Source organism: Sinohyriopsis cumingii, chromosome 7 (genome assembly GCF_028554795.1).
Source record: "Sinohyriopsis cumingii isolate HCF-2022 chromosome 7, ASM2855479v2, whole genome shotgun sequence".
Classification (NCBI taxonomy): domain Eukaryota; kingdom Metazoa; phylum Mollusca; class Bivalvia; order Unionida; family Unionidae; genus Sinohyriopsis; species Sinohyriopsis cumingii.
This window is the reverse complement of record NC_142967.1, coordinates 82,980,660-82,994,005: the sequence shown is the minus strand read 5'-3', so window position 1 is coordinate 82,994,005 and position 13,346 is coordinate 82,980,660. Positions and strand designations below refer to the sequence as shown.

The 13,346-nt window shown below is 44.4% G+C and overlaps 1 long non-coding RNA gene across 1 annotated transcript; it reads right to left on the bottom strand.

The window, feature by feature from the left end:
- Positions 1 to 85: 85 nt before the first annotated feature.
- Positions 86 to 1,306, bottom strand: LOC149795639 (uncharacterized). Its single transcript, XR_016422132.1, has 2 exons — positions 1,100 to 1,306; positions 86 to 779 (listed from the first exon to the last, which is right to left on the bottom strand). It is a non-coding gene; the product is annotated as an uncharacterized LOC149795639 (long non-coding RNA).
- Positions 1,307 to 13,346: the final 12,040 nt, after the last annotated feature.

Here is a 13,346-nt window from a genome sequence, read left to right as displayed (position 1 = left end):
TGCCACTGAGTTGGACTGTTGCTTGGTACTAGCCGACTGTAACAAGATAACCGGGTGGGATATTTCGGATTAACAACAGAACACGTTTTGACGACACAGATATATGGTTTAATGTGGCGATTTATATGAGTAGTGGATTATGAAGATGTGTGCGTATTTATAATCCAAATATTGGATCTATTTAACAAAAAAACGCACAGTTTCAAAGATGGAAAAAATGTACAAATAAATTTAGGTCAGTAACCCTAAAACACAGGATAAATGATTTCACAGATGATTCAATAATGGAAAGATGAATATAGTTCACTCAAATAGTAAACGATGTAAGTCTACACATAGTAAAAAATGTATTCGCTCAGGTAGCGAAATTATGTCACTAAACAAGAACGGATATACAATCTATCCTTCCAGTCCTGAATAATACACTGGGTCTTACTAACCCAAAATTAGCATACAGCTAAAAATACATGTGTGGAGATGCACCCGTGCACCATATCCGCTCCACAGCTCCTCCGAATCAATTTCACAACTGATATAGACTCCGGACCCTCGGAATACTATGATCACTTGAACATTAGACCCTCCGGACACTTGAAATATTAGACCCTCCGGTCCCCCTGGTCCTTTGACGGCTCTACAGCTGGGTCACCTTAGTCACTCTTGACATTCCGGACGCTAGACATTAGACGCTCCGGCACCTTAAACGCACCGGACACACGGACGTTTCTACCCTCTGACAACACCGGACACCCCGGATATTCCTACCATCAAAAACTCAGCTGAAAATATACCCGATACAGTGTACTAAACTTGATACAGACATAACGTAAGGACGTTATACATGGTAAGTTAAAAAGATTATATTATAATGGCAATTACAAAACAGAGGTTCAATAGTAACCTAACCCTGCTTGATAAGACAATAGTAAACAATTCTTTTAAAAAATGTAGCTTTACATTACCAATATAAGTCCTGCACTACGTCGCAACAAGAATAAAAAATGCACGCATTATGGTATGTAAAGAAAACTATAACAAACATGCAAAGGAAAATATGGTAATACACTAGTTATCACTTAAAACCCAAAACATTACCTACCCCTACAGCTGGAGTTGTGCGAATCCTTTAAGCAGGCCGCTTGCTGACAAAACCATTAGTATTGTAAAGGTCCTTTACATGTAGTAACGTATTTATACCTTTAGAATTTTCGTTATTCTTTATCAAAGGCACCTTGCACGTGTGGCACAGGACGAATCGTACTCACGATTTCGAAATACATAGACCATATTATAATCACCCTCGGGTATCGTTGTACAGACAAAAAGAAACGAAACCCGAGTACATGTATTTAATTAACAACATTTACACCATTCCGTGACACCGACCACCCCGACCGTACAATCTACATACCCTGGTATGCACATACATAAACAGTGTGTCTTGTACCAAAGCTAATTTCGAAAACGACAGCAAGTGGGAGCGGGATGTGGTATGGTCGAAGTCGGTGTTTGGACTTCGGTGTTGCTTTATCTACCGAGCAGATATATTTTCAGGTGACGGCGATAGCATATCGCAGGAACCGCGACGATGCTATATAAAAGAACCAACAACAACAACAAAACGTTTCCCGCCTGATACTGCCCAATAAAAGTGCACAATATGCCAGAACCATCCATATTACTTCCCGAATATATACATTTGTTTGGATTTGGTTTGGGCGAAATAACCATCCTATTAGTGTAGAGCGACAGGTAGGAAGAGTTGTCAACAGGCTAAGATCTCGCTGACATCCACGTGGGATATGGGCAACAGGTTGTTGGAGATTGCAAAATCTAGGTTGTTGAAGCTATGGGGAAACGTGACAATCGAAATACTCGCAAAGTCCCAACTGTGACAGAAGATGGAGACAGGAGCTGGAACAGATCTTGGTTGCAAACAAATAATACAAAACAATTTCCGAATGCGCCCTCGAGATGATCCGCGAGGAATTGACGAAATCGAGAGACAAAAATATTGGAAATATTTTCCAAACAACCAAATAGACTTGCTGCTAAGTTTTCAAAGAAACAATATGAGAACCGCTTCAACGAGAGTTGTTCTTGATGTAAAATGGGAGGTATAAACAGTCTGGGTCACAAAAGGTCTAGAGTTTTGCGGAAAGTATTTTGTGGAGGAGAAAGAAAAGTGTGTGTGTGTGTGTGTGTTTGATTAGGATTTTTAGCGTAGCTTTAACAATTTTTCAGTCATATCGATACGATGTCTGCAGTGTGGCAGTTTATAGTGATGTCTAGCACTGAGGCTTCTGTTAGCACTATTTTGTTCAGTCTGTGATATGACTCCGTCGGGGTTCGAACCAGCATCCGAGGCGGACGCTCCAACCACCCGGCCACCGGAGCGGTCTAGGAGGAATAAAAAAACATAGGCCTTCGATCTTCTACATTGTCCAAGCGGAACCAACCTGGCGTGTCGAACTATAAATAAACCGCGATCGTCCAACAACAACGAGAGTAGTGAAGGGAGCGATTTATGGACAATGGGAAAATGCATTACAGACCCCCCTGGGCCTGTTTACGGACAATTGGAATTACTATTACAGACCCACCCACCCCGAGGGTGTTTACGGACAAGGGGAATTGAACATGGGAAATTTTAACATAGGAATATAGAGAGTAGTAAATGGGGGCACCCTAGCGTCAAGGGGAATTAGCATTACAAGACCCCTTGGGCAACTCTAGCGTCAAGGGAAAATTAACATGGAGAAAAATCGTGGGTCAGATTAGCGTCAAGGGAAATTAACATGGAGAAAAATCGTGGGTCACTCTAGCGACAAGGGGAATTTAACATGGAACTATAGTGTGGGTCTGTCTAGCGACAAGGGGAAATTAAAATGGGAATATAGTTTGGGTTTGTCTAGGGACAAGGGGAATTGAATATGGGATTTTTTTTAAAATTTAAATTTAAATTTAAATTTAAAAAAGGGGTAGGCAATGGAAAGGCTATCTCTTTTCGAGAAATATGGCTGGCCCTGAAAAGGGCCTTTGGGTTTATGTTAATATTAATATTAACATAGATGGCATCTGTCACATCTTCTTCTTCTTCTTCTTAAACTCCTTCTAACTGCCGGTCCATACACAAGTACCCTCTTGAGACATCCTTGTCTTTCTATGTAAACTCTCCTCATCCATTGACTAGTATCTGTCCTATCAACAACAGTCCACTTGGACCTGACATACATGAGCATGTCCGTCCTAAACATCATGGAAGACACAAGGGTGGATGACTCAACTGTGGTCCACATCTTGAAGCGACGAGAATAGGTGAATCAATGCAGTGAACTGCGCTTATTTATAGGTACAGGAAGGATTGAAACGGATTGAATTCATTCACCAATCCGAACACGCGTTACAAAATTCAGTCAGCTCGCATCCAATCCGAAGAGAGCAGTCTGTGACGTCACGTGGTCTATATAGATTCGTTAGCGCTTGTGTGCAGTCAATCTATGCGACAGTGATTCAACATGACGGAAACTCAGAAAACGATCCATTGGGGTGCACCAGCAGGGGAGACTGCCCAAGGGAACCCGGACTTACTTTCAGAAGAGGTACATTGGGATTTTGTGGATTTTCTTACCTCGCAAGAATTTGTTCCGGAACCTTCGTTACCTTCTTCATTACCGCAAGTGGAGAATTTTAGACAGAGACAGAAAGAAGAATTGGAGAAATTTATGCAACGACAAAAGGAAGCGGAACAAGCTTTTCTCCTACAGCAACAGCAACAAGAAGAGGTAAGAAAAAAACAACAGCAACAACAGCAAGAAGAAGTAGCAGCAAAGAAACAAGAGGGTGAAAATCAAACGGCTACGGTACTGTTGGACATTTTAGCGGAGTTAAGAAGTCTGAAACAAATGTATCAGACTTCTTTATCACGACCGAAGAGAATACGACCTTCCCGAGCTAAACACGCCAACCCTGTGACTAAGCCTATCGTACCACCCTTAGTGATTTCAACCCAATCATCAGAAGTAGGCCTTGGCCGTGGCAAAGGCTTAAGGCAGTTAAAGTTGATTGGTTAAACTCACCCCTACACCAAAATAAAAAGGCCCTTTTCAGGGCCACCCACATTTCTCGAAAAGAAATACAATTTCAATTTGCCAATAACTCAAAAATAAACCCCACCCATTTTACCCTTATAGTACGTGTCTGTGTATGAGTGTGTGAGTGTAGCTTCTTATTTTAAAATCAAAACTCAAAGACACTTACCTTATATCATTCATGTATTCTTTTATCCATTTTTTACAATCCAATTCACAGCACAACACTTTAATTAAAAGTTCATTGACTTCTTCTTTCTCCTTGTTTAGTCTCTCTGTTTTTTGAATTTCTTCACCGTTTTTTCCTCATTTTCTTCCCTTCTTCTTTTCTTCTCCTGTTTCTTTGCTTCTTTTAAATAGAATTGTCTTCTTTCTTCCTCTGAAGAATCCCTCTCTTCTCTCGAAGAATCCCTCTCTTCTTCCGAAGAATCCCTCTCTTCTTCTGAAGAATCCTTCTTTTCTTCTGACTCCTCTTGTTTCTTTTTTGGGCAATCTGGAGACCAATGTCCTTTTTCTTTACAATAATAACAGGTATCTTGACTTCTGTCTTTTTTAGCCCCTGTTTTTTTTTTTTTTTTGACGGTCTGGACACTCTGAAGACCAATGCCCTTTCTTCTGACAGATATAGCAAGTATCCTGACTCTTATCTCGAAAGGAAGGAGAGTAGTCTGTCGGCTGGTCTGAAGAGAATTTTCTAATGACCCCTCGCAAAGCTCTGACGAAACGTTCGATTTGGCTAGTCTCTTCCATTGTTCTCCTCGGTTTGAGAGTGAAATGAATAGTGAAAGGACAAGACACACCCTTTTTATATACGCTGGTTTGCCATGACTATAAATTAGTCTATGGTGTTTGAACTTGAGTCATTTGACGTTTTGCACTCAAGATGAAACGATCCTATTCATTCGAGAAGAAAGAAGAAGAAGAAAGTAAGAGGCAGAAACGTGATCTATCGCCTCGTACCAGGGCTGAAATCTTGGCACAAATTCATGCCAGTGATTTTGAAGAGGACATGAGTGAACCAGAATCCGAACCCTCTAAACCAAGTTCACCACCCTTAGTCAACCCTGAAAAGTACTATTCCATTCGAGAGACGGAAAAGCGCTCCTCTAGAAAATTTAGAACCACGGCTTACACCTACACGGTGAAGTTTAAAGATTTCAAGGCCGACGTACCCTTGGAGAAAGCAGAAGGGTTTATCACCGAGATGTGGGATTCTTTGCTCACCGCACTCAAGCGACAATGTCAACCCAAAGAAGACGATCGCTTGACACTATCCATAGATCACGACGGTTTGAAATCCCCTGTTTGGATCGAGTTTAGCAGACCCGCAGAACTAACCCCTTCCAAAATCATGGACAAGATTCAACACGTACAACAATCGAATGACCAGTTTGACATCACCGATGGTAAAGCCACACTGAAAATGGCCCACGTCTCTCTTCCTCAAGGGACAGGACGCAAAAAGATGTTATTGGTGGACAACCTTCGCAACACCAAAACAAGTCTCGTCCGAATTCACAACCCTCAAGACCAGATGTGTTTAGGCCGTGCCATCGTGGTGGGACGAACCTATGCCAACAAGAACGACACGGTAGAATGGAAAAGAACCTGGAAAACTATTCAACAATCCGATCGAGCCAAACAACGAAATGAAGCAGAACTCCTGTTACAACAAGCCGGACTGTCCAAAGACACACCCTGTGGCATTCCTGAGATGCAAAAATTTCAAGATGCCCTAGCTCCACGCTACACCTTGAAAGTGCACCCTCAAGAAATGCGTGGAACTCTGTTGTTTCGAGGCCAAGATTTTAAGGACGGAAAATACATTCATGTCTATTATCACGATGAACATTTCGATACCATTACCAGTATCACTGGATTCCTGGGATACAGTTATTATTGTGAGAAATATGATTATGGTTATAACAATCGAGAGCAACACAAGTCTTGTGGATGGAAATGCCCAGGATGTTTGGCCTCTCCACCCTGTATGAGCGAAGAACCAGTGCCTTGTTCAACTTCTCTGCGCACGTTTGTCAGCCCTACCTGTTACCAGCAACATTTGAAAACACAAGGTTCACAGAAAAAATGTGCTTGTCAACTCCTGAGATTGTGCCCTACGTGTGGACAAGGCATACGTACCAATAGTACCAAGGCACACGTATGTCGAGGAAAGAAAAAATGTCACATTTGTCACCACATCGTGGACCTGGAACACGAATGTTACGTGCAAAAATACCAACCCCCACCAGAGGAAGAGGACGGTCACAAGAAGAAAGGCAATTTCATCTTTTTCGATTTCGAATGCATGCAAGAGACCGGCATTCACATTCCTAATTTCTACGTGGCTCATCGAGCGTGCGAGAAGTGCATTCAAGAACCTATCTTCAGTCATTGCCCGCACTGCAGCAAGATTCCTGGAGGACGTGAAAAAATCTTTAGAGGACCAAACACGTTAGCCGATTTTGCCCAATGGGTCTTAGACCCCATCGACAAGACATGGAGCAAAGAGGACATCGAACGTTACGGAGATTGTCATCGTCATGCCACGGTGATGGCTCACAATTTCTCCGGATACGATGGACAGTTTCTTCTCAGATACTATACGGAACAAGGCACCGAACGTCCTAAAGTCACTTTGAACGGAGCCAAAATCATTTTCATGCAAGTGGGACAAGTACAGTTTAAAGATTCGATGAGTTACTTGGCCATGCCTTTGAGTCGAATGCCTAAAACGTTTGGAATGACAGAAATGGCTAAAGGGTACTTTCCACACTTTTTCAATACGGAAGCCAATCAACATGCCGTTCTACCCCATTTACCTGAGGCTCACTATTACGACCCCGACAACATGCGTACCGAACAACGAGAAGCTTTCTACGCTTGGTACCAGGCTCATGCTTCTGACCCCTTCGACTTTCAGGAAGAAATGTTAAAGTATTGTCGTTCCGACGTGGACATTTTACGACGTTGCTGTGGAAAATTTCGAGAACTGTTCATGGAACACGGAAGGGTCGATCCTTTGAAAGAAGATTGCACCATTGCCAAAGCGTGTTCCTTAGTGTACCGCCAGCGATTCATGCCTGAAAACACCGTGGCTGTCATCAGTCCTCAAACGACCCACTATGTCAAGCGTCAATACTCGGTCAAAGCCCTACGTTGGTTACATTACTTGTGCGACAAGGAAGACAAATGGATTCAGCATGCCCGCAACGGAGGAGGCGAAAAGACCATCGGAACGTATTCGGTAGATGGCTGGGACTTAGAAAACCCCAAGATCGTGTACGAGTTTAACGGTTTCTTATTTCACGGATGTCCCATCTGTTACCCTGACCGTGACACTAAAAATCAGTTTTTGCAACGAACCATGGAAGACTTGTACCAGGACACTTGTCAGCGACGCCTAAAGTTAGAACAGCAAGGATACCAAGTGGTGGAAATGTGGGAACACGAGTACGATCACCGTTTGAAGACCGATCCCGAGTTTAAACGCCTCGTGGAAAGTTACCAGTTCATGGACCCGCTGAACCCGAGGGATAGTTTGTACGGAGGAAGGACCAATGCCACCTGTTTGCTGTACCAAGCCGACGAAGAGAAAGGAGAAGAAATCAAATACTTGGACGTGTGTTCGCTGTATCCCTACGTGTGCAAATATTGTCGCTTTCCTGTAGGGCACCCGCAATTGTTCACGGAAGACATCGACCTGAAAAACATTCGACAATACGAAGGCTTGATCAAGTGTAAAGTTTTGCCTCCCACGAACCTATACCATCCCGTCTTACCTCACCATTGTCAAGGCAAACTGATGTTTCCCTTGTGCCGTACTTGTGCCGAAACGTGCAACCAGGACCAACCTTGCCATCACAGCCAGGAAGAACGTGCCTTGACGGGAACCTGGGTCAGCGTGGAATTGTTCAAAGCTTAGGACATGGGATACCAACTGTTAGAAGTGTACGAAATTTGCCACTTTCCCAAGACACAACAACACCACAAGGGTGACCCTACTCAGAAAGGCATTTTCGCCGACTACGTGGATGCCTTTTTGAAACTGAAGCAAGAAGCCAGCGGCTATCCTTCCTGGTGTCACACTCCCGAAGACCAAATACAATTCAAAGAGAAATACTACGCACAAGAAGGCATCTCTTTAGACCACATCGAAAAAAACGAAGGCAGGCGATCGTTTGCCAAAGTGATGTTAAATTGCTTGTGGGGTAAAATGGCACAACGACCGTGTTTACCCAAGACGGAATATTTGACAGAACCTTCCCGCTACTTCCAGATGATTCACGACAAAACCAAATACATGAAACACGTGGACGTCGTTCGAGAGGATTTGATCTTGGTCAATTACGAAGAAGATCTGGACTTTGTACAAGACGACCCTTTTGGAAATGTCATCATTGCGGCTTACGTGACAGCTCATGCTCGCTTAAAATTGTACGAAGCTTTAGAACTGTTAGAAGAACGCGTCCGGTACTTTGACACGGACAGTTGCATTTACATCCATCACCCGAGTCAACGGCACCCTGACATCGAAGGAGACCGTTTAGGAGAGCCTGGACAGACGAGCATCCCGACGACAAGATTTTAAGTTTCGTCATTGGTGGTCCCAAAAATTACGGCTACGAATACCGGGACAAACAAGGAGAAGTGCACATGACGTGCAAAGTGAAAGGACTGACTCTGAATCATCGTACCAGTCGAGTGGTCAACTTTGGGGTATTGAAAGAAGCCTTGCAATCGGGAGAGGATGGAAACTTTAAAGTGACCACTTATCAACCGAACAAGATTGTACGTTTACCCACTCACCACATCGTCAGTCGTCACCGAGACCAGGGTTTTGAGTCTTGGACACAAGAGGTGGCCCAGTATGCACGAGAGTTATTCAAGGAAAAAAGTTACTTTTCAACCTGTGTTAGTGACGGTGCCAGAAGAACCCGTCACCCAGGACAGGACTGTCGTGGACAGGCCTGAAAGACCCTTTCGGGAGGACACTTGTGTGACCTTACCCCCTACTATAGAACTGGTTAGAACTTTACCCAAAACATGTGGTTGTTGTACAGACACTTGTTTTTTATTCCACGTTCATGTGCCTTTTATTCTTGTACTTAAGCCTTTGGCTTTTATGTATTTTTGTCTTTCGTATTCATGTTTGAAAAAAACATTCAATAAACGTGTTCTGAAAAAGTATATAAACTCTTGTCTTGTTTGCTTTTTCGTGTCACAAGTGACATTCCTCACACCATGGCTACCTCTACTGTCTCTGCTCCCTCTTACTCTACTGTCAAAGTCATCGACGAACACTTAGATCGTGCCAGTTGGGAGGCCTTGTATCTTCGCCATCCCTTTAACATGCTCATTGCTGGACCTAGCGCTTCTGGCAAAACTGAATTCGTCAAACGTTTGATCGAACATAAACATCATTTGATCGATCGGCCCCCTCAACGGATCGTGTGGTGTTACAAAGAGTGGCAATCGGCGTACAGCCTCTTGCGAGAAAGTCAAGGCGATTCCATCGTGTTTGTGGAAGGCATTCCTAAAGAAGACGAGGGCATCGTCTCTGACTCCCGTCAAACCCATTTGGTCATTTTCGACGACATGTTAGGAGAAGACGAAGAAGAAATTAAACTGTGGTTCACGCGCAAAGGGCATCACCGTAATGCCAGTGTCGTTTACATCACCCTAAATTTGTTTCAACAAAGTAAAGCCCATCGCACCATCAGTCTCAATGCGTATTACGTGGTCTTGTTTAAAAGCCCTCGAGATAAATCGCAAGTGCAAGTCTTAGCCAAACAGTTAGGAACGCCTTGGCTGACTCAGGCGTACGACGATGCCACTCAAACGCCACACGCCTATTTACTCGTCGATTTGAAACCTACGACTCCCGAGGATTTGCGATTTCGTACCCACTTGTTTCACCACTGGTGCCAAGACGGAGGGCCTGTCCTGTACATGTCTCCATCCTCGACTTCATTTCACTCCCCATAAAAAAATCTATAAAAACCTCAGACCCTTTTTCGTCTGTCTCACACAGTGCGAACATGACGTCCCTTCAGTCGCATCTTCCCGTCAAATTGATTCGTGCCTTGTATGGCATCAGTCGAGAAAAAAATCCACAAACACGAGCTCCTGTCTTAGAAGCTAGTCTCAAAGAAGTCTTACGATGGTTCACGGTGACGGCACGTCAATTACTCCAAGGAATCATTCAGATTCCTGATCAAACCAAACGCTTTTTCGATCGAAACAAAGTCGCTTTGGTCCAACTGGCCGATCCCCGCATCGACACTCAAACCAAAAAACAAATCATTTTGAAACCTGGAGGGAGCGGTACTCTAGGAGGGGTCATCATTCGCTCACTCTTAAGATGGGATCCTAATGCCCCAAAAGTTATACCCAAGACAAAAGTCCAACGAAGCCCCAAGAAGAAAAAGACCAGGTCCCCAAGGAGAACTTCTCCAGTGGCAGGACCCTCCTCTGACCAGACACCACCACTACCCCGGAAAAAGAAAAGAAGCCCCCAGAAAAAGAAAAGTCCACAGAAAACTAGTCGCAAGAGAGGCACTTCGGCCAGGACGCAACCTTACACTCGCAAACCACGACCTGCCACGGCGGTGACTGCGTCTCCGGCAGCCTCACGTTTGTCCACTTCTCCGTTAATGACACCCAGAACTGAAGAGTACTTGGAGACGTTGATCACACCAAGAACTTCTCCGTTGATGACCCCCAAAAGAACTTCCCCAGTGGCAGGACCTTCCAATTTAGTGGCAGTGGCTGCTGCTCACAAAGTACCTTCTCCCAAAATCAAAGTTCAAGAAAGATCGGGCATGTTACAAAGTTTACTGGATTTGTCCAAGCAAGAACTGGCTCGATTTAGTCCGTCACGTACCCCTGCACGACGTGTCACGCCTGTCCTCAAACTAATACGACGTAAAGACAATCAGTGGCGACGCGTTCCAGTATATAAAAGGCCTGTGACCAAGTCGGGTATCAATATTTTTTGGTGCTCCTGAAGACTCAAAGATGTCACCCTCCAGAAAACCCCAAGGAAAGAAAAGGAAAGGACTGCCACCACGTTTAGCCAAACATGGGGACATGTTATCTGTCCTGTACAAAGCTTCTCCACCCCTACGAAAAAAACTCATTCAAACAGCCTCCAAAGAGGTCATCGATACCGTGTGCGAATGTTGTTTGAACGTTTTGAAAGGCACGATCCCTTTGACCAAACACCAGAAACAATGCTTAAGCAAGCATCGTCACGTTCTTCGCCAAATGGTTCGAAAGAAAATTCCCATTCGTCAAAAAAAGAAGATGTTAGTGCAACGTGGAGGTATTTTACCTCTCTTGTTAGGCCCCATACTGAAAGCAGTCTTGGGAACCATGTTGGGAGGACTGGTGGGAGCAAGATAAAAAGGCCTCGGAAGTTCCAAGATCTCAGAATCGACCCCTGACAACCCCATGGAAGGACGAAAACTAGCTTTAGTGCCTTACAAACGATGGATGGAATACCATCGGTGGCAAGAACAACACCCCCCGCATTTACCTCCCAATCCCCATTTGAGCGAGATGTCCCAGTTACAACACGAATTGCAGTCCTTGATGGATCGCCAAGATTTGTCCGAAACAGAAAAATGGCAAAAGTACGGTCAACTCTTGCAACGACTGCAACTCTTTCACCAGAAAGCTTTAGACGAAACAGCTCTACCCACTCTGAAAGATTTTAAGACCTTGATGAAAAGTCCAGCACCATCACCAGTACCAGTACCAGTACCACCAGTACCCGTGACCAAGACAGAAAAAGGAGAAGAAGAGGAAGGGTTTCAAACTCCACCAGAAAAAGTACGCAAGTTAACAACACCACCTACCTCCAGAATTGGATGGATTAAAAAGATGATGGCCACACCTTCTTCCTCACAAGAGAAAAAGAAAGTGAAGACAGAAGTGAAGACAGAAGTGAAATAAGAACCGATATCCCCCGCTCAGACATCCTTCTCCTCTTCGACACCTATTGCTAGCCGCACACGCAAAGCATTGCAATCCAAGAAAATACCCCAAGAGAAAAAGAGTAGCATCCTCCAAGAGTGGGTGTCTTATTAACACACCAACCAACACAAAAAAAATGGAAAAAGTCTTAGCCAGCATTTACTACGATCCCTCCCATCCTGCAGGTTACGCAGGAGTTCAAAAATTGTATCGTGCTGCCAAAACGCGACTGAAAAGTCTCCGTTTACCTCAAGTGCAACGATGGTTACAAGAACAAGCTACCTACACTTTACACAAACCCATTCGACGCAAGTTTGCCAGAAGTCGCACCCGAGTGGAAGGCATCGATCATCAATGGCAAGCCGATTTAGCCGATGTCTCTCATTTGGCCAGCTACAATCGTGGCTACAAATATTTGTTTTGTGTCATCGACGTCTTTTCCAAATTTGCCTGGGTCGTGCCCTTGACTTCCAAATCGAGCAGCGAGTTAGTGCGAGCCCTGCAACGGGTGTTGAAACAAAGCGGTCGTCACCCTCTTCGATGGCAAACGGACAAAGGCACCGAATTTCTGAACCAAGCTTTCCAAAAAGAATTAAAGAAACGTGACATTCATTTTTTTACCACCGAGAATCCCGAAACCAAAGCCAGCATCGTGGAACGTTTTCAACGCACTTTGAAAGAACGCATGTGGAAATATTTCACGCATCACCACACTCTGAAGTACATCGACATCTTACCCCACCTGGTGCAAGCGTACAACCAATCTTACCATCGAAGCATCGGACGTGCCCCGCAAGACGTGACTCCCGACAACGAAGTGTTGGTGTTTGAGCGCCTGTTTGGTACGTCCCCGACGAGGGCTGTCCCCAAGAAAAGTGGAGAGTTGGCCGTAGGAGATTGGGTGCGCATTGGCAAAACCAAACGCACTTTCGACAAAGGTTACTTACCTAACTGGACGACCGAATTGTTTCGCGTCACTGGACGAGTGCATGGCCGTCATCCTGCCGTCTATAAATTGGAAGACATGAACGGAGAAGTGCTCAAAGGAACGTTTTATTTGCCCGAGTTACAACGTGTCACCAAAAAAGAAGACGACGTGTACGACATCGAAAGCATTCTCGAACGCAGAACCCGTAAAGTGGGCAAACGACGTGCCAAAGAAGTCAAAGTACGTTGGAAAGGATATCCATCCAGTTTTGATTCTTGGATCGACGCTTCGCAAGTCATCGACTATAAAAAGAAGTGACCATCATGCCCTTTCACACAGCAGACGCA